This window comes from Mytilus edulis, chromosome 12 (genome assembly GCF_963676685.1).
Source record: "Mytilus edulis chromosome 12, xbMytEdul2.2, whole genome shotgun sequence".
In the NCBI taxonomy this organism is placed as follows: domain Eukaryota; kingdom Metazoa; phylum Mollusca; class Bivalvia; order Mytilida; family Mytilidae; genus Mytilus; species Mytilus edulis.
The window spans coordinates 81,533,350-81,558,040 of NC_092355.1; the positions used below are offsets into that span (position 1 = coordinate 81,533,350).

Genomic DNA, 24,691 nt, shown 5'->3' on the forward strand with positions numbered 1-24,691 from the left:
ACCGTGACAATCTAGTAAAAATGAAAAGAGAAATTAAATTTCATACAAATGTATATATCATGTTAGCATTTCCCTCTTAACGACAAATTCGACATTTTGCGATAAGAAGTATGTGTTAAATAAATTTGAAATAGCGCTATGCAAATACATTTGTTGCGTACAAATCTCAATCGATGAGTCAACAGTACGTCAGTACTTTTATTATTGTCTCGTTTTCACTACATATATTCACTTCCTGTGTTCATTACTAATCGAACTCTTCCTTCAAACCGAGGCCTTTCAAGGCAATAAGGCGTTTTTTTTCTTATAACGAACTGCCCAGAACGGTAAGTATGATTAATAACATTGTATATGATAATTTTCCCTCACTATGTTCAGATTTTATTTCAACTTTAAAGAAAAATATTTAAAGGCCTTTTCAAGCAATGGTAAACAAGGAAAATTAAGAAATGTACTGTTTTCAAACGTTTCTAAAAAGCCTTAACATATGATTTTGTAAAGCATATACATAAATGAAATAGATATGATAATGATTTTTTAAAATAAACAATCACAATGAAATGGACAACCGGAAGATTTCATTAACGACATTATGTCAGGAAAAGAATGAATTATTTTGTTGAAGCCTATCGGATATTAGGCAGAAATCAAGCCTTAAGTGTATATATATAATTGTGAAAAATATCAACCACCTGTCAAAAACTGTATAGGTACATGATTGTCAACAGACATTTTTAGTTATCAACATTTATTTTACTTCAATTCATGAGAAAAGAGCTAATTCCTGGAGAAACGGAAACCTCTCATCATACATGTAGTAACATTAAGGAAGACGGAAATTCGAAATTGAAATTTAAACTTTGAACTGTGTTATAGTTTTACATTTTTAAAACGGAAATGTATTTATCAACAATATATCAATTTTGAGAAAATCTATGCATTGGTGATTGGCGATTTGATCATTTTTAGACAAATTTAAGAACGTTTTCGCCTATAATGTGGTTTCTACAGAAATGTGCATCTTCTTTCAAAAGATCACTTTAGTTATATTTCAGAAAATTAAACATGCATAAACCCATAACTTTTTGCCATTTTCAGTTTTAGTTCAACGAGCCAAAGTTGTATGCCAAATGTTACCAAAATCTGTGACATACCTCATTTTAAATACTATATACCTTTCAGTATTAATTGAATGTATTGTTTATAAAAACTACCGACAGAGTGTTATAATATAGACAATAACTGTTTAGTGTCTTTAAATATCAGCTGTATTTGTACGAGGCTGAGAAACAGGTGTAATGCGAGCTTTAGCGAGCTATTACTCCTGTTTCGAGCCGAGTACAAATGCAGCTGATATCTAAAGACACTAAACAGTTGTTGTCTTTATACTGCAATTAATTTTGGATATTTGTTTTGCTTTGAACATGTTGAAAGACAGAAAAACTCACATTTATTGCATTTATTTTCGATTTAACATCTTTTGAGGCCTGCGTAATAATAAAATCACACATTCAGCTGAAGACGGGTTCGCAGAAAATAATTTCGAATGGTCAACAATAATCAATCGCTTAAAGTAAATAAATATTTAATATAACATAACAATTAATTTCAACAGTAAAAATAGATAACAAAACATTGTCCGATTTAAAACAAAAGTGTATGAGTTGTCCTACGCTTCAAAAATTTTGAACTGAACATGACATTCACTGAAAATGCTGAAATTGACATTTTTGCATGGTTGTTTTTGTGTGTTAAACGTTTACATATCGCCTTTGGTAAAGTGTTTTTTTCAAAACCCTTACTTGAAATGCAACGAATATAGTATCGTAATAGATAACTGTTGCGCTCGATTTTGCACTTAAGTAGAACAGTTACTCAGTTTGTTGTCACACCATCAAATCATCCAATGAGCATTGAGAACAAGTAAAACCTACTCTGACAACACTTGTTCAGTAGAACAGTTCCTAAGTATGGTGTCACACCACCAAATCATTCAATGAGCATTACGAACAAGTAAAACATACTCTGACAAAACTTGTTCAGTAGAACAGTTCCTCAGTTTGTTGTCACACCACCAAATCATCCAATGAGCATTACAAACAAGTAAAACCTACTTTGACAAAACTTGTTCAGTAGAACAGTTCATCAGTTTGTTGTCACACCACCAAATCATCCAATGAGTATTACGAACAAGTAAAACTACTCTGACAAAACTTGTTCAGTAGAACAGTTACTCAGTTTGTTGTCACACCACCAAATCATCCAATGAGCATTACGAACAAGTAAAACCTACTCTGACAAAACTTGATCAGAAGAACGGTTCCTCAGTTTGGTGTCACACCACCAAATCATCCAATGAGCATTACGAACAAGTAAAACCTACTCTGACAAAACTTGTTCAGTAGAACAGTTCCTCAGTTTGGTGTCACACCACCAAATCATCCAATGAGCATTACGAACAAGTAAAACCTACTCTGACAAAACTTGTTCAGTAGAACAGTTCCTCAGTTTGGTGTCACACCACCAAATCATCTAATGAGCATTACGAACAAGTAAAACCTACTCTGACAAAACTTGTTCATTAGAAACCTCTAAATCGTCCCGAGTTTAAAAAAAGAGGTAAACATGCAGTCTTAAACAAAAGACAAACATCTATACAAAATGCCAAGCTCTAAATCGGCCCGAGTCTAAATAAAGAGGTAAACATACAGTCTTAAACAGTAGACAAGCGTCTATACAAAATATCAATCTCTAAATCGCACCGACTCTAAATAAAGAGGTCAACATACAGTCTCAAACAATAGACAAACGTCTATACAAGATGTCAAACTTTAAATCGTCTCGAGTCTGAATAAAGAGGTCAGCATACAGTCTTAAATAATAGACAAACTTTTATACAAAATGTCAACCTCTAAATCGTCCCGATTTTACATAAAGAGGTCAACATACAATCTTAAACAATAGACAAACGTCTATACAAAATGTCAAGCTCTAAATCGCACCGACTCTAAATAAAGAGGTCAACATACAGTCTTAAACAATAGACAAACGTCTATACAAAATGTTCAACTCTAAATCGTCCCGACTCTAAATAAAAAGGTCAAGATACAGTCTTAAACAATAGACAAACGTCTATACAAAATGTCAACCTCTAAATCGTCTACAGTCTGAATAAAGAGGTCAACATACAGTCTTAAAAAATAGACAAACGTCTATACAAAATGTCAAGCTCTAAATCGTCCTGACTCTAAATAATGAGAACAACATACAGTCTTAAACAATAGACAAACGTCTATACAAAATGTCAAGCTCTAAATCGTCCCGATTTTACATAAAGAGGTCAACATACAATCTTAAACAATAGACAAACGTCTATACAAAATGTCAAGCTCTAAATCGTCCCGAATCTTAATAAAGAGGTCAACATACAATCTTAAACAATAGACAAACGTCTATACAAAATGTCAAGCTCTAAATCGTCCCGAATCTTAATAAAGAGGTCAACATACAGTCTTAAACAATAGACAAGCTTCTATACAAAATGTCAAGCTCTAAATCGTCCCGACTCTAAATAAAGAGGTCAACATACAGTCTTCAACAATAGACAAACGTCTATACAAAATGTCAAGCTCTAAATCGTCCCGACTCTAAATAAAGATGTCAACATACAGTCTTGAACAATAGACAAGCGTCTATACAAAATGTTCAACTCAATCGTCTCGAGTTTAAATAAAGAGGCCAACATACAGTCTTAAACAATAGACAAGCGTCTATACAAAATATCAAGCTCTAAATCGTCCCGACTCTAAATAAAGAGGTCAACATTCAGTCTTAAACAATAGACAAACGTCTATACAAAATGTCAAGCTCTAAATCGTCTCGAGTCTGAATAAAGGGGTCAGAAGACAGTCTCCAACAAAATATCAACCTCTAAATCGTCCCGAGTCTTAATAAAGAGGTAAACATACAGTTCTAAACAATAGACAAACGTCTATACAAAATATCAATCTCTAAATCATCTAGAGTCTGAATAAAGAGGTCGACATACAGTCTTAAATAACAGACAGACGTCTATACAAAATGTCAAGCTCTAAATCGTCCCGACTCTAAATAAAGAGGTAAACATACAGTCTTCAACAATAGACAAGCGTCTATACAAAATGTCAACCTCTAAATCGTCTAGAGTCTGAATAAAAAGTTCGACATACAGTCTTAAACAACAGACAGACGTCTATACAAAATGTCAAGCTCTAAATCGTCCCGACTCTAAATAAAGAGGTCAACATTCAGTCTTAAACAATAGACAAACGTCTATACAAAATGTTCAACTCTAAATCGTCTCGAATTTGAATGAATCGGTCAACATACAGTTTTGAACAATAGACAATTGTCTATTTAAAATTTCAAGCTCTAAATCGTACCGACTGTAAATAAAGAGGTCACCATACAGTCTTAAACAATAGACAAACGTCTATACAAAATGTCAAGCTCTAAATCGTCTCTAGTCTGAATAAAGGGGTCAAAAGACAGTTTCCAACAAAATATCAACCTCTAAATCGTCCCGAGTCTTAATTAAGAGGTAAACATACAGTTCTAAACAATAGACAAACGTCTATACAAAATATCAATCTCTAAATCATCCCGAGTCTGAATAAAGATGTCGACATACAGACTTAAACAATAGACACAATCTTCATCAAAAGACTCACGTCTACTAGTATACAAAATGTCAGGCTCTTATAAATCGTCCCGAGTCTAAGTAAAGAGATCAACATACTGACTTAAACAATAGACAGACGTCTATACAAAATGTCAAGCTTTAAATCGTCCCGAGTCCTAAATAAGAGGTCAAAAGACAGTTTTCAACAATAGACAAGCGTCTATACAAAATGTCAGTCTCTTACATGTAATCGTCCCGAGTCTTATTGGCAATCGAATATCAAATTGTATTTTTTTCTCAATCAAATTCAACATTTAAGACTGCACGATATTTCAATGACAACGTCAGAACAATGCACAAGAAAAACAAACGAAAAGTTTGATATAACTCGTAATTATTTAGTTGTAGCATATTAATGTTATTATAAGAAACGAATGCTTCCTTTTATTTTATTTCATAGGGTTGTGAAAGCGTTGATTTGCCCACTTTTTTTTAGTGTGAAGCACTTTCTCATACAAAAAGTGCTTCAGTAAAGCACAAAATAGTTCCCAGAAAATTAACTTTGAGTACGGCATTGTTCAATTGTTTAACGCCACTTTAAGCACTATGGACTATTTCGTGGCGGTATTTTTTTATTGGTAGAGGCAGGGCCTGAGCTTTTACTGCTTTTAGGAAAACTGATATTTTGTGTTACTAGTAATTCAGATTGGAGTCTAATGCATCCGTAATGTGCAGGGGTTGAACTCAGAATCTCAGTCGGACTACTTAGAACACAGGGTCACGGAGACCCCGTAATCCCCAGTAACACATCAGGTATGTACTCAGGTGCTCCTGAAGGTACAGCTGTTCCTGCTCCAAATATGACTCCTGTCGTGTTACTCTTAAAAAACATTGATGAGTCAAATCTACAAAAATAGCAAAAGGAAAGAAGATAGTTTAGTCACCGATAAAACATGGAAATTAAACTCTTCAATATTTTACTCGTTCTCCGCGGGGACGCTACTGGTCATAGGTGCAAAAGAACCGTGACAATCTAGTAAAAATGAAAAGAAAAATTAAATTTCTTACAAATGTATATATCATGTTAGCATTTCCCTCTTAACGACAAATTCGACATTTTGCGATAAGAATTATGTGTTAAATAAATTTGAAATGGCGCTATGCAAATACATTTGTTGCGTACAAATCTCAATCGATGAGTCAACAGTACGTCAGTACTTTTATTATTGTCTCGTTTTCACTACATATATTCACTTCCTGTGTGCATTACTAATCGAACTCTTCCTTCAAACCGAGGCCTTTCAAGGCAATAAGGCGTTTTTTTTTTCTTATAACGAACTGCCCAGAACGGTAAGTATGATTAATAACATTGTATATGATAATTTTCCCTCACTATGTTCAGATTTTATTTCAACTTTAAAGAAAAATATTTAAAGGCCTTTTCAAGCAATGGTAAACAAGGAAAATTAAGAAATGTACTGTTTTCAAACGTTTCTAAAAAAGCCTTAACATATGATTTTGTAAAGCATATACATAAATGAAATAAATATTATAATGATTTTTTAAAATAAACAATCACAATGAAATGGACTACCGGAAGATTTCATTTACGACATTATGTCAGGAAAAGAATGAATTATGTTGTTGAAGCCTATCGGATATTAGGCAGTAATCAAGCCTTAAGTGTATATATATAATTGTGCAAAATATCAACCCCCTGTCAAAAACTGTATAGGTACATGATTGTCAACAGACATTTTTAGTTATCAACATTAATTTTACTTCAATTCATAAGAAAAGAGCTAATTCCTAGAAAACGGAAACCTCTCATCATACATGTAGTAACATTGAGGAAGACGGAAACTCGAAATTGAAATTTAAACTTTGAACTGTGTTATAGTTTTACATTATTAAAACGGAAATGTATTTATCAACAATATATCAATTTTGAGAAAATCTATGCATTGGTGATTGGCGATTTGATCATTTTTAGACAAATTTAAGAACGTTTTTGCCTATTTAATGTGGTTTCTACAGAAATGTGCATCTTCTTTCAAAAGATCACTTTAGTTATATTTCAGAAAATTAAACATAAACCCATAACTTTTTGCCATTTTCAGTTATAGTTCAACGAGCCAAAGTTGTATGCCAAATGTTACCAAAATCTGTGACATACCTCATTTTAAATACTGTATACCTTTCAGTATTAATTGAATGTATTGTTTATAAAAACTACCGACAGAGTGTTATAATAATATAGACAATAACTGTTTAGTGTCTTTAAATATCAGCTGTATTTGTACGAGGCTGAGAAACAGGTGTAATGCGAGCTTTAGCGAGCTATTACTCCTGTTTCGAGCCGAGTACAAATGCAGCTGATATCTAAAGACACTAAACAGTTGTTTTCTTTATACTGCAATTAATTTTGGATATTTGTTTTGCTTTGAACATGTTGAAAGACAGAAAAACTCACATTTATTGCATTTATTTTCGATTTAACATCTTTTGAGGCCCGCGTAATAATAAAATCACACATTCAGCTGAAGACGGGTTCGCAGAAAATAATTTCGAATGGTCAACAATAATAAATCGCTTAAAGTAAATAAATATTTATTATAACATAACAATTAATTTCAACAGTAAAAATAGATAACAAAACATTGTCCGATTTAAAACAAAAGTGTATGAGTTGTCCTACGCTTCAAAAATTTTGAACTGAACATGACATTCACTGAACATGCTGAAATTGACATTTTTGCATGGTTGTTTTTGTGTGTTACACGTTTATATATCGCCTTTGGTAAAGTTTTTTTTTTTCAAAACCCTTACTTGAAATGCAAGGAATATAGTATCGTAATAGATAACTGTTGCGCTCGATTTTGCACTTAAGTAGAACAGTTCCTCAGTTTGTTGTCACACCATCAAATCATCCAATGAGTATTAAGAACATGTAAAACTTACTCTGACAAAACTTGTTCAGTAGAACAGTTCCTCAGTTTGGTGTCACACCACCAAAGAATTCAATGAGCATTAAGAACAAGTAAAACCTACTCTGACAACACTTGTTCAGTAGAACAGTTCCTCAGTTTGGTGTCACACCACCAAGTCATCCAATGAGCATTACGAACAAGTAAAACCTACCCTGACAAAACTTGTTCAGTAGAATGGTTCCTCAGTTTGGTGTCACACCACCAAATCATCCAATGAGCATTACGAACAAGTAAAACCTACTCTGACAAAATTGTTCATTAGAATAGTTCCTCAGTTTGGTGTCACACCACCAAATCATCCAATGAGCATTACGAACAAGTAAAACCTACTCTGACAAAACTTGTTCAGTAGAACGGTTCCTCAGTATGGTGTCATACCACAAAATCATTCAATGAGCATTAAGAACATGTAAAACCTTTCCTGACAAAACATTGTGCTTCCGACGGTGTTGCTAACTAAGACTAGCAATAAGAGGGACATAAAGGAATCTTTACTGAATGAGAATTTTGGAGGCCAAATTTATTTTTCTATGAATTTGAATAACGGCTTTAGAGAAAATATGTACTTAATAATTTGCTTACATGTAGTCGAGATTGTTAGTAGTGGGCGACTTCCGGAATGTCACTGAACTGAATTACCTCTCCCTAAATATGTGAAAGTTTACACATTGTTGTATACTTTATAGAAATAAGGAGAATGTAAATAACGCAAAGTTATTTTGAAAACTATTCATAATTTTTTCTTTTACCCAACATAACAAACCAGATAACTGAAATTAGAAGTACTCTACTATACTGATTCTAACTCGACCATTCTGAATAAGTCTGAATAAATAATGTTTTGGTCAGGCAGATTTTTTTCATTTGATTGACCAGATGTCAAGCACAGAATCCAAACATTCGAGAAGACTGGTATCACATTACTACATACATGTACATGATGTGAACATGGAACACAATTCTATCACGGTAGCACTGTATATATATATGATATGATATGACAAGTACGTTTAAACAAGTGACAACTCTACGACAGATCCATCTATTGGATCACCAGTGATACACGGCTGAAAACACATTTTATTTTCATAACTACTCGAAATATCAGCACAAGAATGTTAAATCTACAAATTTGTTGGTCTGTAGAGAAGATTTTTAAAGGTCCGAAAACAATTTTTCAAGCAAGCTAGTGCTGGTGGGCGTGAAGACTGAATATAGAATGTAGAACAAAGAATTTACTGTCAGGTTGACATCAATATTGTCTTTACATCTAAACTGATTTTCACAAAAATATGAAAAAATAAATAAGGACATTTTCCTGCCAGATGGGCCTTTATAATTCTAAGGCCGTACCTATGCATATTATTTTAGTGAGGCAAAACTGATCACCGAGCGGAGGGATGCGACAAATATTGCCGACTACCCGCGCTAGGCGAAAAATGTCGACAGGGAGTCCGGGATAAAAGTAGTACAATCCTGCATTCTGGGCATTCTGCAGAGAGCTTGACATCGTTTTGAAACAAGCTGTCCGGAGTTTTTATATTTTGACACTTTTTACATCGGATGTGACCTTGAGAGGTCATACCGGTGTTATCATGGTTATGTTGCCGCAGAAATTTCCCTGTGCTTTTGACTTATCGCTGATTATAAATTCATTTCTGTAATAAATACTCATGAAAATATTTTTTAAGAATATAGATAAATGAGGGGGGATAGGACCTTTATCGGGACTCCGGGATCAGGTGTTTTTAAGCTCGGGATTTCGGGATTGACCCTTTTGGGATCCGGGAATTCTTGATTTTGAATTTCGGGACGTCGGGATCTCGTGTTTTTAAACCCGGGATTTCGGGATTTCGTGTTTTTAAGCTCGGGATTTCGGGATCAGGACCCCTCCTACCCCCCCTCATAAATGATATGAGAATATTTTGTCGTAAGAAATATATGATATATATATATCTCTTCAGTAACAAATCATGAATACCAAAAACGTGTGTTAACGCATGCGGAAGAATATCTGGAGAGATTGTTTGCTATATACATGTATATAACTGTTATACAAATATTAAAATAATATATGTAACACTCAGAAACGTGTCCATTCCCCCAAATGTCCATATCAAGTCTATACGTTTCCTTTTATGAACGCTCCATCTTGTTCATATTTTCAAATGCCCATGCAATTAATTTAATTTTTGACCTTCAAGTAACAATTACATGTCCACCAATATTAAAATTCACAATTTTGTTTAATAACAAATTTTGGTTATTGTTCTTCTATTGACGTATACTCCTTTTAATTTACTCTTTCATCTATTATCCTACTTCCAAGCGTGAATTGAGAGTAGAAACATGGTCAATTAGGTCTTCTTCCAACCGACAGTTAAATCCTTGTCAAAGTTGGGCGTCCATTTGTTTGTGTGGGATGTAAAAGTACGCAGTCATGCACCTCGTGTAGGAAGAGATAGATATACCTTATGTATTTATTTACATTGTCGTTCTGAATATGCATGAAATATTTGTAACTGGACTATAAGCAATGAACAATGAAGAGTAAATGCATATGTTGCAAATCAAACTTGCAATTATACTAATATAAATAGCCGGCGTTGAACAAACAAATGTCAACAAATTTAGAATTTTCTTCTTTAAACTCTGCTCCTTTTTTAATTTCCAAAATACTTCAGCATTTATGCCTTTTGAATAATGTTTTAATCCTTTTTTATAGGATCTAATCGAAACCCAACATCTTAAATCGTGTCCACGAGAAATTAATTGCCATAGGCGCGTCACTGAGAACATAAAAGCGCTAAATGTTTTAAGACGTTCAGGCCTACCAAAGTGGACACGTTTTGTCGAATAACAATTATCGGACACGTTTGCCATGGGAATGCGAAACTTGACATGTATTGGCGATTTGGGATTTTCAGGACACGTTTGGGCGAAATAGACACGTTTTGGGGAATCGGACACGTTTGGGGGGATGGACACGTTCGGAGTGTTAAATATATAACAACAAAGCAGATGATACTGATAACAAATGATTATATCACTACAATTTAATAATTATTACGGTCAGGTTAAATTCCCTGTCATTTATTCATCATCCACACAGAAACTTGTCTCAGAAAAAAATATATCTATGTACCTTAACCTAACTTTCAGATAAAGAGATATGTTTTTTTTGAGACCATCCACCATAAATTGCGGTCATACGATGTTCAGTTCTTCAGTACTTTGATTATATATTTTTGATACTGTACGGACACCAAAATTTCAACAACATCTAAATTTATATGCCAGATAAAAATCCAAATATCAAGTTGAGTCTGCCGCCAGATCACATAACAAACATTCAGTAGCAATTGTTATGTATATTGGAGTTTTACAATTTTTTCTATGTCCGGTTTCGTCAAATCGTTTCAGAATATTTGATTTGCTGACATCCTTATCGCGATAAACATGGAGCATGACAAGACCGCACAGTCTCTGACCACTCATGCATGCACTTTCCCAATTTTTCAGTCGTCTCAGGGCTGAAAATGAACGTTTACAGCAAACACTCTTCACTGGGAGGGTTATTACAAGCAGAAGAACACGTCTTACAGCAAACACTCTTCACTGGGAGAGTTATTAGAAGCAGAAGAACACGTCTTACAGCAAACACTCTTCACTGGGAGAGTTATTACAAACAGATGATCACGTCTTACAGCAAACACTCTTCACTGGGAGAGTTAATACAAACAGAAGATCACGTCTTACAGCAAACACTCTTCACTGGGAGAGTTAATACAAGCAGAAGATCACGTCTTACAGCAAACACTCTTCACTGGGAGAGTTATTACAAGCAGAAAAACACGTCTTACAGCAAACACTCTTCACTGGGAGAGTTATTACAAACAGAAGATCACGTCTTACAGCAAACACTCTTCACTGGGAGAGTTATTACAAACAGAAGATCATGTCTTACAGCAAACACTCTTCACTGGGAGAGTTATTAGAAGCAGAAGAACACGTCTTACAGCAAAAACTCTTCACTGGGAGAGTTATTAGAAGCAGAAGAACACGTCTTACAGCAAACACGCTTCACTGGGAGAGTTATTACAAACAGATGATCACGTCTTACAGCAAACACTCTTCACTGGGAGAGTTTATACAAACAGAAGATCACATCTTACAGCAAACACTCTTCACTGGGAGAGTTAATACAAGCAGAAGATCACGTCTTACAGCAAACACTCTTCACTGGGAGAGTTATTACAAGCAGAAAAACACGTCTTACAGCAAACACTCTTCACTGGGAGAGTTATTACAAACAGAAGATCACGTCTTACAGCAAACACTCTTCACTGGGAGAGTTATTACAAACAGAAGATCACGTCTTACAGCAAACACTCTTCACTGGGAGAGTTATTACAAACAGAAGATCATGTCTTACAGCAAACACTCTTCACTGGGAGAGTTATTAGAAGCAGAAGAACACGTCTTACAGCAAACACTCTTCACTGGGAGAGTTATTAGAAGCAGAAGAACACGTCTTACAGCAAACACTCTTCACTGGGAGAGTTATTACAAACAGATGATCACGTCTTACAGCAAACACTCTTCACTGGGAGAGTTTATACAAACAGAAGATCACATCTTACAGAAAACACTCTTCACTGGGAGAGTTAATACAAGCAGAAGATCACGTCTTACAGCAAACACTCTTCACTGGGAGAGTTATTACAAACAGAAGAACACGTCTTACAGCAAACACTCTTCACTGGGAGAGTTATTACAAACAGAAGATCACGTCTTACAGCAAACACTCTTCACTGGGAGAGTTAATACAAGCAGAAGATCACGTCTTACAGCAAACACTCTTCACTGGGAGAGTTATTACAAGCAGAAAAACACGTCTTACAGCAAACACTCTTCACTGGGAGAGTTATTACAAGCAGAAGATCACGTCTTACAGCAAACACTCTTCACTGGGAGAGTTAATACAAGCAGAAGATCACGCCTTACAACAAACACTCTTCACTGGGAGAGTTATAACAAACAGAAGATCATGTCTTACAGCAAACACTCTTCACTGGGAGAGTTATTAGAACCAGAAGAACACGTCTTACAGCAAACACTCTTCACTGGGAGAGTTATTAGAAGCAGAAGAACACGTCTTACAGCAAACACTCTTCACTGGGAGAGTTATTACAAACAGATGATCACGTCTTACAGCAAACACTCTTCACTGGGAGAGTTTATACAAACAGACCATCACATCTTACAGAAAACACTCTTCACTGGGAGAGTTAATACAAGCAGAAGATCACGTCTTACAGCAAACACTCTTCACTGGGAGAGTTATTACAAACAGAAGATCACGTCTTACAGCAAACACTCTTCACTGGGAGAGTTATTACAAACAGAAGATCACGTCTTACAGCAAACACTCTTCACTGGGAGAGTTATTACAAACAGAAGATCACGTCTTACAGAAAACACTCTTCACTGGGTGAGTTAATACAAACAGAAGATCACGTCTTACAGCAAACACTCTTCACTGGGAGAGTTGATACAAGCAGAAAAACACGTCTTACAGCAAACACTCTTCACTGGGAGAGTTATTACAAGAAGAAGATCACGTCTTACAGCAAACACTCTTCACTGGGAGAGTTTATACAAACAGAAGATCACGTCTTACAGCAAACACTCTTCACTGGGAGAGTTTATACAAACAGAAGATCACGTCTTACAGCAAACACTCTTCACTGGGAGAGTTAATACAAACAGAAAACACGTCTTACAGCAAACACTCTTCACTGGGAGAGTTTATACAAACAGAAGAACACGTCTTACAGCAAACACTCTTCACTGGGAGAGTTATTACAAACAGAAGAACACGTCTTACAGCAAACACACTTCCCTGGGAGCTAGAGTTATTACAAACAGAAGATCACGCCTTACATCAAACAATCTTCACTGGCAGAGTTATTACAAGCAGAAGAACACGTCTTACAGCAAACACTCTTCACTGGGAGAGTTATTACAAACAGAAGAACACGTCTTAAGTACAGCAAACACTTTTCACTGGGAAAGTTTATACAAACAGAAGAACACGTCTTACAGCAAACACTCTTCACTGGGAGAGTTATTACAAACAGAAGAACACGTCTTACAGCAAACACTCTTCACTTAGAGAGTTATTAGAAGCAGAAGAACACGTCTTACAGCAAACACTCTTCACTGGGAGAGTTATTACAAACAGAAGATCATGTCTTACAGCAAACACTCTTCACTGGGAGAGTTATTAGAAGCAGAAGAACACGTCTTACAGCAAACACTCTTCACTGGGAGAGTTAATACAAGCAGAAGATCACGTCTTACAGCAAACACTCTTCACTGGGAGAGTTATTACAAGCAGAAAAACACGTCTTACAGCAAACACTCTTCACTGGAAGAGTTATTACAAGCAGAAGATCACGTCTTACAGCAAACACTCTTCACTTAGAGAGTTATTAGAAGCAGAAGAACACGTCTTACAGCAAACACTCTTCACTGGGAGAGTTATTACAAACAGAAGATCATGTCTTACAGCAAACACTCCTCACTGGGAGAGTTATTAGAAGCAGAAGAACACGTCTTACAGCAAACACTCTTCACTGGGAGAGTTATTAGAAGCAGAAGAACACGTCTTACAGCAAACGCTCTTCACTGGGAGAGTTAATACAAACAGAAGATCACGTCTTACAGCAAACACTCTTCACTGGGAGAGTTAATACAAGCAGAAGATCACGTCTTACAGCAAACACTCTTCACTGGGAGAGTTATTACAAGCAGAAAACACGTCTTACAGCAAACACTCTTCACTGGGAGAGTTATTACAAGCAGAAGATCACGTCTTACAGCAAACACTCTTCACTGGGAGAGTTAATATAAGCAGACGATCACGCCTTACAGCAAACACTCTTCACTGGGAGAGTTATTACAAACAGAAGATCATGTCTTACAGCAAACACTCTTCACTGGGAGAGTTATTACAAGCAGAAGATCACGTCTTACAGCAAACACTCTTCACTGGGAGAGTTAATACAAGCAGAAGATCACGCCTTACAGCAAACACCCTTCACTGGGAGAGTTATAACAAACAGAAGATCATGTCTTACAGCAAACACTCTTCACTGGGAGAGTTATTAGAACCAGAAGAACACGTCTTACAGCAAACACTCTTCACTGGGAGAGTTATTACAAACAGATGATCACGTCTTACAGCAAACACTCTTCACTGGGAGAGTTTATACAAACAGAAGATCACATCTTACAGAAAACACTCTTCACTGGGAGAGTTAATACAAGCAGAAGATCACGTCTTACAGCAAACACTCTTCACTGGGAGAGTTATTACAAACAGAAGAACACGTCTTACAGCAAACACTCTTCACTGGGAGAGTTATTACAAACAGATGATCACGTCTTACAGCAAACACTCTTCACTGGGAGAGTTAATACAAACAGAAGATTACGTCTTACAGCAAACACTCTTCACTGGGAGAGTTAATACAAGCAGAATATCACGTCTTACAGCAAACACTCTTCACTGGGAGAGTTATTACAAGCAGAAAAACACGTCTTACAGCAAACACTCTTCACTGGGAGAGTTATTACAAGCAGAAGATCACGTCTTACAGCAAACACTCTTCACTGGGAGAGTTAATACAAGCAGAAGATCGCGCCTTACAGCAAACACCCTTCACTGGGAGAGTTATAACAAACAGAAGATCATGTCTTACAGCAAACACTCTTCACTGGGAGAGTTATTAGAACCAGAAGAACACGTCTTACAGCAAACACTCTTCACTGGGAGAGTTATTAGAAGCAGAAGAACACGTCTTACAGCAAACACTCTTCACTGGGAGAGTTATTACAAACAGATGATCACGTCTTACAGCAAACACTCTTCACTGGGAGAGTTATAACAAGCAGAAGATCACGTCTTACAGCAAACACTCTTCACTGGGAGAGTTAATACAAGCAGAAGATCACGCCTTACAGCAAACACCCTTCACTGGGAGAGTTATAACAAACAGAAGATCATGTCTTACAGCAAACACTCTTCACTGGGAGAGTTATTAGAACCAGAAGAACACGTCTTACAGCAAACACTCTTCACTGGGAGAGTTATTAGAAGCAGAAGAACACGTCTTACAGCAAACACTCTTCACTGGGAGAGTTATTACAAACAGATGATCACGTCTTACAGCAAACACTCTTCACTGGGAGAGTTATTACAAACAGAAGATCACGTCTTACAGCAAACACTCTTCACTGGGAGAGTTATTACAAACAGAAGATCACGTCTTACAGAAAACACTCTTCACTGGGTGAGATATTACAGACAGAAGATCACGTCTTACAGCAAACACTCTTCACTGGGAGAGTTAATACAAACAGAAGATCACGTCTTACAGCAAACACTCTTCACTGGGAGAGTTAATACAAGCAGAAAAACACGTCTTACAGCAAACACTCTTCACTGGGAGAGTTATTACAAACAGAAGATCACGTCTTACAGCAAACACTCTTCACTGGGAGAGTTTATACAAACAGAAGATCACGTCTTACAGCAAACACTCTTCACTGGGAGAGTTTATACAAACAGAAGATCACGTCTTACAGCAAACACTCTTCACTGGGAGAGTTAATACAAACAGAAGAACACGTCTTACAGCAAACACTCTTCACTGGGAGAGTTATTACAAACAGAAGAACACGTCTTACAGCAAACACACTTCCCTGGGAGCTAGAGTTATTACAAACAGAAGATCACGCCTTACATCAAACAATCTTCACTGGGAGAGTTATTACAAGCAGAAGAACACGTCTTACAGCAAACACTCTTCACTGGGAGAGTTATTACAAACAGAAGAACACGTCTTAAGTACAGCAAACACTTTTCACTGGGAAAGTTTATACAAACAGAAGAACACGTCTTACAGCAAACACTCTTCACTGGGAGAGTTATTACAAACAGAAGAACACGTCACAGCAAACACTCTTCACTTAGAGAGTTATTACAAGCAGAAGAACACGTCTTACGTTTGGGTAAAATACTGATGTGCGTATATTAAAGCTTGCTGAAAGGAATCGGGAACGGATTCCTTATCTGATAACTATACATGTTTTCCATCTTGGTTCTCTTGTTTTCACTTTAATTTACTTGTTAAAATTCAGCATAGATTGAAGATGTCACGGTTTGATTTCAAACCGTTTTATTGCGGTGTCGGAGCTAAATGTCAATTTTCAGCGTTGAACAGGGTATATTGGGATCTCTCTGCCATTTCACCTCCAGTAACATCGGATAATGATATTTGTTGTCATCTGAATTCAATGGATATTGGGGTACCTATGTCATTTTATGTTATTTTAGGAAAATCATTTTTAATTTTTCTTTTTGCCACATGCTACCTTTTAATGTTATGGATACGGTAATTTGGATATAACTATATCGGTTTATGTTATTCTAGTAATATTGAATTTTAGTTTTTTTACGCCGATACGGGGAAATTGGACTGGCGTTTTCGCCGTTTACATGAAGGCACGTTTTATTGGTCCTACCGTCTCTCAATACTGTCAAAACTGGATTACGGGATGTTCTTTTCAGTAAATTCTAAGGTGAACAAAACATGAATAAAAACTAATCCATGCAGGTTTCATATTATTTATATTTTGTTTATCTGTAAAGCAAACGAATAAACTAAGTTGAGGAAAACGGGGAAATTATGGAACGCCATGACTGCCTTATGTTAATGATCAGCATTATATGCAGTGTTCACATCATTATATGCAGTGCTCACATAATTATATGCAGTGCTCACAGCATTATATGCAGTGCTCACCGAACATTATATGAAGTGCTCACAACATTATACGCGGCAGTGGTCCAAACATTATATGCAGTGGTCACAACATTATATGAAGTCAGCGCTCACAACGTAAATATGAATTCACTATCATAATCAAAAGATTTGCCAGGAAAAAGAATAAAAATTAGTTAAGTATTTTGCCAACGGTAGGACGGATAAATTTTCTGGTACTAAGTGCACCGTTTTGGAGTATAAAACACTGAAAATCTTGTATTTGTTTGCTTCTTTTTGGTATAAAAAATTAAAGCTTTATATCAGTAAATCGTTTCAGAAGCGATACCCTCATCAAACCGCTAGAAATAGTCTAAATTGAAGGAATTATAGACTTGTTTATTTATTTTTTCCTTTCTTTCCGCTTCGTTAGTACCCAATTGCCGGTGGCGATGAATGATACACAGTGATCCTGAACCCTTTAAAAGATCAATCGAAGAAAGAAAAAAAATCAAGCATATTCTTATGACGTCTGTTGAAATTAAACCTAGTATTTGTAGATATTCCCTAGTGTTGTTCTCTAAACAGCAAAACTTGAAAAAAAAGTCCTAGTCTATCAGAAAAAAAGTTCCGGAAACAAGTCCTGAAACGAGTTATATATTATGCATAGTACATAGTTTCCCGCCGGCTGTCAAAGTATGTTTCCTGTAACGATTGTGAAAGAAATGGTAAGAATAAACGGTTTTTGTCAAACATACTCAAAGATAATTATATCAAATATGTTGTGAATACACAAAGAAGTTTGTTAAATAAGACGTGCAAGTTGAAATGCTGGTCCCAGCTGGTGTAGTGGCCTTCTTTTTACCTTAGGGCACAGGGGCTTGTTACAATTGCCGGGTTTACTATCCATACGAACCCCTGTTTTTTTAGGGGTTGGTATGGATAGTAAACCCGGCAATTGTAACAAGCCCCTGTGCTTAGGGGCCCCTATACTTTAGAGCTATACTTAACTACCCCCACCCCAAACCCAACCCTAACCAATACATAAATCACCACTAGCCCTAACCCTAGTCCTATAACATTTATATGACTTCGCATTCTTATTCAATTTTTAACGTTTTTATACTGATATTTTCATTTTTTATTTTTTTTGAATGCGAACATTGATAGTAAAAAAAAATTATCAGAACAGTAAATAGAAATAGTAAATAATGCCCCCGAGGTCATATGTTATAGGACTAGCCCTAACCCTAAAACCTAACCCTAACCTAGAACATCCCCTAATCTACAAGTAGTACCCCTGACTGACAGTGAGGCCTGTGTGCATAGGCGGATCCAGCCCCCCCCCCCCCCCCCCCCCCCCCCCCCCCCTTTCGTGGGAAAAATTTGGTTGCTATAGCTTGCTTTAGCAATAAACTTTCTTAAGACATCCGCCTTTAACCGGAAGTGAGACAGACTATCTTACTTTAGTGTGTCCTGCTTCTAGATAATATACAGTACTGGTGTTTGAAAACTATTTTTTACAGTGTGCTGTACTACTTTTGGGACAAATTATTTCAAAATTATAGAAAACTTCATCAGCTCTAACTCAAAATATGGACAATTTTATGTTTAGGGCATCTTGAAATCTTTTGACAGCTTCCGAAGTACTAATTTTTAATCTTTTTCAGCTGGACCAAATCACTACTTTCCTTTAAAATTCTGGACCCAATTTTTTTTACAGTGTAATTTCACCCCCTACTTGCAATTTGAGGCATTAAACATGGAGAAATATATTTGGAAGGGGTATAAAAATTAATGGCAAGTAACCCACTGTCAACACTAGGGACTATATTAGTGGACAACGAAAATCAAGGGAAGACAATTGTGGTCTCGGACCACTATAACTTGAAAACAGTAAGTGACAGACACACATGGTTTTCGGTAATGATCACAGGACCATAAAACAAATCAAATTGAATTCAGGTTTAGTCCATGGGATCACCCCAACCAACCCCTCATGTTTGAGAAGTTAAAAACAGTCAAGATCCCCACCCCTAAACCATATATATTCTTATATGGTACACTAAAACAAATCAAATGAAATAAAAGGCAAGTCCCCTGGGGTCACTCCCACCCCCTTGTTGTTTGAGAACTTGTTAACAGTTATTTCAGTTGAGATCCCCACCCATAAACCATATATATTTTTGTATTGGACAATGAAATAAATCAAATGAAATATATATAGGAACTCCAGAGGGGTCAGTCATCCCAACCCTTTCTTTCTGAAAACTTGTTAACAGTCAAGATCCCCACCCCTAAACCATATATATTTTTTTATGTGGCAACAAAACAAATCAAATGAAATAAAGTGGGAGTCAAGTCAGCCTCCACCCCTTCATGTTTGAGAACATGGAAATGGTTGAGATCCCCACCCTAAACCATATATATTGTGTATGGGGCAACAAAACAAATCAAATGAAATAAATTGGGAGTCCCTTTGGGTCAGCCCCACCCCTCTTGTTTGAGAACTTGGAAATGGTCAAGATCCCCTACCCTTAACCATATATATTCTTGTACGGGACAATAAAACAAATCAAATGAAATAGAAGGCAAGTCCCCAGGTGTCACTCACACCCCCTTTTTGTTTGAGAACTTGTAAAGGGTTGAGATCCCCACCGATAAACCATATATATTTTTGAATTGGCTAATAAAATAAATCAAATGAAATATAGAAGAAGTCCAGAGGGGTGAACCCACCCCCTTCTTTTTGAAAACTTGTAAACGATTGTGATCCCAACCCCTTAAGTTAACCATGTATTGAGCTATAATAAGTTAGGAGGCCGAAATCATAACATACATATATATAAAAAGAAACACAAAAAGCACTTTAAATATTCCATGCATTCGTCACGCTTTTTTGTGTAAACTTTCACCAGGAACTCTCAAAGATCAAACAATCATACCACATCTTCTTTTTTATATTGACTGTACATGATCCTTAATACTTAGATCTTTAAATTCAAATTTTATAGGGGGCCTCGGTGGCCGAGTGGTCTAAGTATTTACTACTGTAATAACTAGCCAGTCACAGTCAGGGGACTTACTGATGTAAGTGATTTTTAAATCACTTATTTGAGTAGCAAATTTGAAGTTTTGTCTCAAATTTTGATTTTGTAATTTTAACAAAATTTCAAACACATAGATTTAAATAATATCTTTTCATTAGTAAAATTGAAAAAAATGTATTTTTTGCTTCTTTTAAGTAGCAAGGATTATGCCTTTGATGCAATCATTTAGCTGCAAATTCTATTTTAGTTGAAAAAATGCTGTAATAAAGGCTTTACATAATGAATCGATACTTTCTTGACAGATTTTCCCCAGCAGTGGGAGTATTTTTCCTGTAAAGTTCAAGGTTTCAGCTTTCAGATTATGTAATAAAATTTTACTGTTTGTGATAAAAATTTCACTGTTCGGGGGTGTTGAAATTAGTGGGGGTTATTAAAATAATGATACAGTACAATTTTCGCGAAAGCCATCCCAAACTCCATACACCGAGTTTTTTCCTGGTGTGACACCAGGAAACTCCGACATCATTCCCTAAATTCTCGGAGAAATTTGGGAGTATTCCCTCCGACTTCTGCATAAAGAAGTGACTTTTGGGAAGGAAATTGAGGTATGATACTTAAACAAGTGATTTTTATGTCATTATCCTAGATGCAGTACAAGGTCATCACCTGAAATGACCTGGTCATCCTGGACAACACAGATGTTGGTTCTGATAAGTTTAGAAACATAATTAGTATTCTATATTTAAAGCTACAGTAAAATTAAATCACTTCTAGTGATTATTTTGTACTACTTAAATAGGTGATTATTAAAGAAAGACAACTCTTAATTCCAACCTTTATGAAAATAATGCTACTTGAATCAGTGATTTAGAAAATCACTCATTTAAGTAAGTCCCCTGACCAAATGAAGATAGGTATTTTTAAGCCAAAGAACGTATAAAAGAGAATAGGAAATAATTACCAATGAAGGAAATACACATTCGCTACATTCCTTATATGTACGTTCAAAGTCAGAAGCACGCAGTTTAGTAACTGTCGTTTCTTATAAAGTCTATAACATTTCCTTTTCTTTGTAAATTGTTTATGCCTTTAGTTTTCTCAATTGAATTGGTTCTTATTTTTCATGTCGGGGCGGGACGTTTTAAAACCGACTATTTTTCACTGTTGAAGGTCGTGTGGTTGTCTATATTTGGCGCTTACATCTTTTTGATTTGGCCTTTCTTGAACAGTTGTGTCATTGGCAATCATAATACATTTTTGTGCATTGTTCGAAACATAAACATATGTAAATTTCGGTGAAGACATATGAATGTGTTCGTTACAAAATTATACTTTGCATAAAATTTGTGTTACAATTTTTTATTAATAACTCATTTTTGTCGAGCCGTCGAGGGAGACATATTGAACATGTATTCTTTTGTCGGCAGTTGAGATGTCCACAAATATGCACTCTGTGGGTAAAGATTTTTAAATGTTGATAACTTTCTTAAACTATCATGTATTTCTCCCATACTTTGACAGAAGCTTGTTTGTGATCATTAGATACAGGTAGTATCCAGAAGTAAAAAAAACGACAAAAAAAAACCTACTTTTTTGTCCGTATGTTAATCATATAAAGTCTTAGTTTTCCTGCCAATTAACATTTTATTCACTTTGTGGTTACAGCTGATTGCATTGAGTGTGTAGACAAAGGTAATATATTTGGTGAAACAGATACATTGGATTGGTTACCTGTCGGGCTAGTCTAATATTAAAGGAGGGTAGATTACCTAACATAATAATGACTTCACTGTTCAGTTATAAAGCAAGCTAACAAAAGATATTACATTTGTCTACACACTATGCAATCGGCTGTAAAGTTTTTAAAATCTTAATAACTTTCTGAAACAATCCTGGATTTCTACCAAACTTGGACAGAAGCTAATTGTTTATGATAAAAAAAAATAGTATCTTAGTATCAGGAAATTTTGTAAAAATATATTTCCTGTTTTTCTGTATGTTACTTATAAATGGACTGAGTTTTTCTTTCAGTCGACATAACATACAGCCTGCCGTTAAAGTTCTTAACACATTTATAAGATTTATAAAGTAGGCAGGACACTGGATCCGCGTAACCCTACACATACATTTTGATTTAAGGAAATTGATTTGAAAAAACCAACTTTTTTGCTGCATGTTTACATGTATCTGGTTTATAAAAAAACTTCGGTGGTTTTCTTCATTAGAAGTTGGGACAAATAAACTTCAATCCAATTGTCATATAAAAAAAAGTGGGATAAATGTGCTCGTTTTTGAGTAAATTGTAAAAATAATTGGAAACATGCATTTTTATACGACCGCAAAATTTGAAAATTTTTTCGTCGTATATTGCTATCACGTTGGCGTCGTTGGCGTCGTCGTCGTCCGAATACTTTTAGTTTTCGCACTCTAACTTTAGTAAAAGTGAATAGAAATCTATGAAATTTTAACACAAGGTTTATGACCACAAAAGGAAGGTTGGTATTGATTTTGGGAGTTTTGGTCCCAACATTTTAGGAATTAGGGGCCAAAAAGGGCCCAAATAAGCATTTTCTTGGTTTTCGCACTATAACTTTAGTTTATGTTAATAGAAATCTATGAAATTTTGACACAAGGTTTATGACCACAAAAGAAAGGTTGGGATTGATTTTGGGAGTTTTGGTTTCAACAGTTTAGGAATTAAGGGCCAAAAAAGGGCCCAAATAAGCATTATTCTTGGTTTTCGCACATTAACTTTAGTTTAAGTAAAAAGAAATCAATGAAATTTAAACACAATGTTTATGACCACAAAAGGAAGGTTGGTATTGATTTTGGGAGTTAAGGACCCAACAGTTTAGGAATTAGGGGCCAAAAAGGGACCCAAATAAGCATTTTTCTTGGTTTTCGCACCATAACGTTAGTATAAGTAAATAGAAATCTATGAAATTTAAACACAAGGTTTATGACCATAGAAGGAAGGTTGGTATTGATTTTGGGAGTTTTGGTCCCAATAGTTTAGGAATAAGGGGCCCAAAGGGTCCAAAATTAAACTTTGTTTGATTTCATCAAAATTGAATAATCGGGGTTCTTTGATATGCCGAATCTAACTGTGTATGTAGATTCTTAACTTTTGGTCCCGTTTTCTTATTGGTCTACATTAAGGTCCAAAGGGTCCAAAATTAAACTTAGTTTGATTTTGACAAAAAATGAATTGGTTGGGTTCTTTGATATGCTGAATCTAAAAATGTACTTAGATTCTTGATTATTGGCCCACTTTTCAAGTTGGTCTAAATTGGGGTCCAAAATTAAACTTTGTTTGATTTCATCAAAAATTGAATAAATGGGGTTCTTTGATATGCCAAATCTAACTGTGTATGTAGATTCTTCATTTTTGGTCCTGTTTTCAAATTGGTCTACATTAAAGTCCAAAGGGTCCAAAATTAAACTTAGTTTGATTTTAACACAAATTGAAATCTTGGGGTTCTTTGATATGCTGAATCCAAACATGTACTTAGATTTTTGATTATGGGCCCATTTTTCAAGTTGGTCCAAATCAGGATCTAAAATTATTATATTAAGTATTGTGCAATAGCAAGTCTTTTCAATTGCAAAGTATTGTGAAATAGCAATATTTTTTTTTAATTAGAGTTATCTTTCTTTGTCCACTGACCAGAATAGTAAGCAAGAAATATCTAATTGCAAAATATTGTGCAATAGCAAGATTGTTTTTTAATTGGAGTTATCTTTCTTTGTCCAGAATCAACTTAAATCTTTGTTATATACAATATACAATGTATGTTCACTTTTTACTACCAACTGATAAATTAAAATAATCTTTACCATTCAGTGATAACAAGCATTTTTTTTACATCTTAATATTTTCTGATGTATTTAAATGAGTAGTTATTGTTGCAAACTCCATTAGAAATTTTAATTGAGATTAGTTTTGGAATAAGGGAAAGGGGGATGTGATTAAAAAAATTGGGTTCAATTTTTCTCATTTGAAATTTCATAAATAAAAAGAAAATTTCTTCAAACATTTTTTTGAGAGGATTAATATTCAACAGCATAGTGAATTGCTCTAAGAGAAAACAAAAAGTTCATTAGAACACATTCATTCTGTGTCAGAAACCTATGCTGTGTCAACTATTTAATCACAAT

The 24,691-nt window shown here is 35.4% G+C and overlaps 1 protein-coding gene across 2 annotated transcripts in view; it reads left to right on the plus strand.

The window, feature by feature from the left end:
* Positions 1-242: 242 nt before the first annotated feature.
* The window catches only part of LOC139499212 (uncharacterized), a 90,630-nt gene continuing 66,181 nt past the window's right edge, over positions 243-24,691 (plus strand). The window contains exon 1 of one of the 2 annotated variants that reach the window (XM_071287889.1): positions 243-326. The gene's annotated coding sequence lies outside the window, so the exon portion shown is untranslated. Of the gene's footprint in view, positions 327-5,654; positions 6,011-24,691 lie in introns of those variants that run through there. The other variant, XM_071287888.1, reaches the window with a different exon arrangement.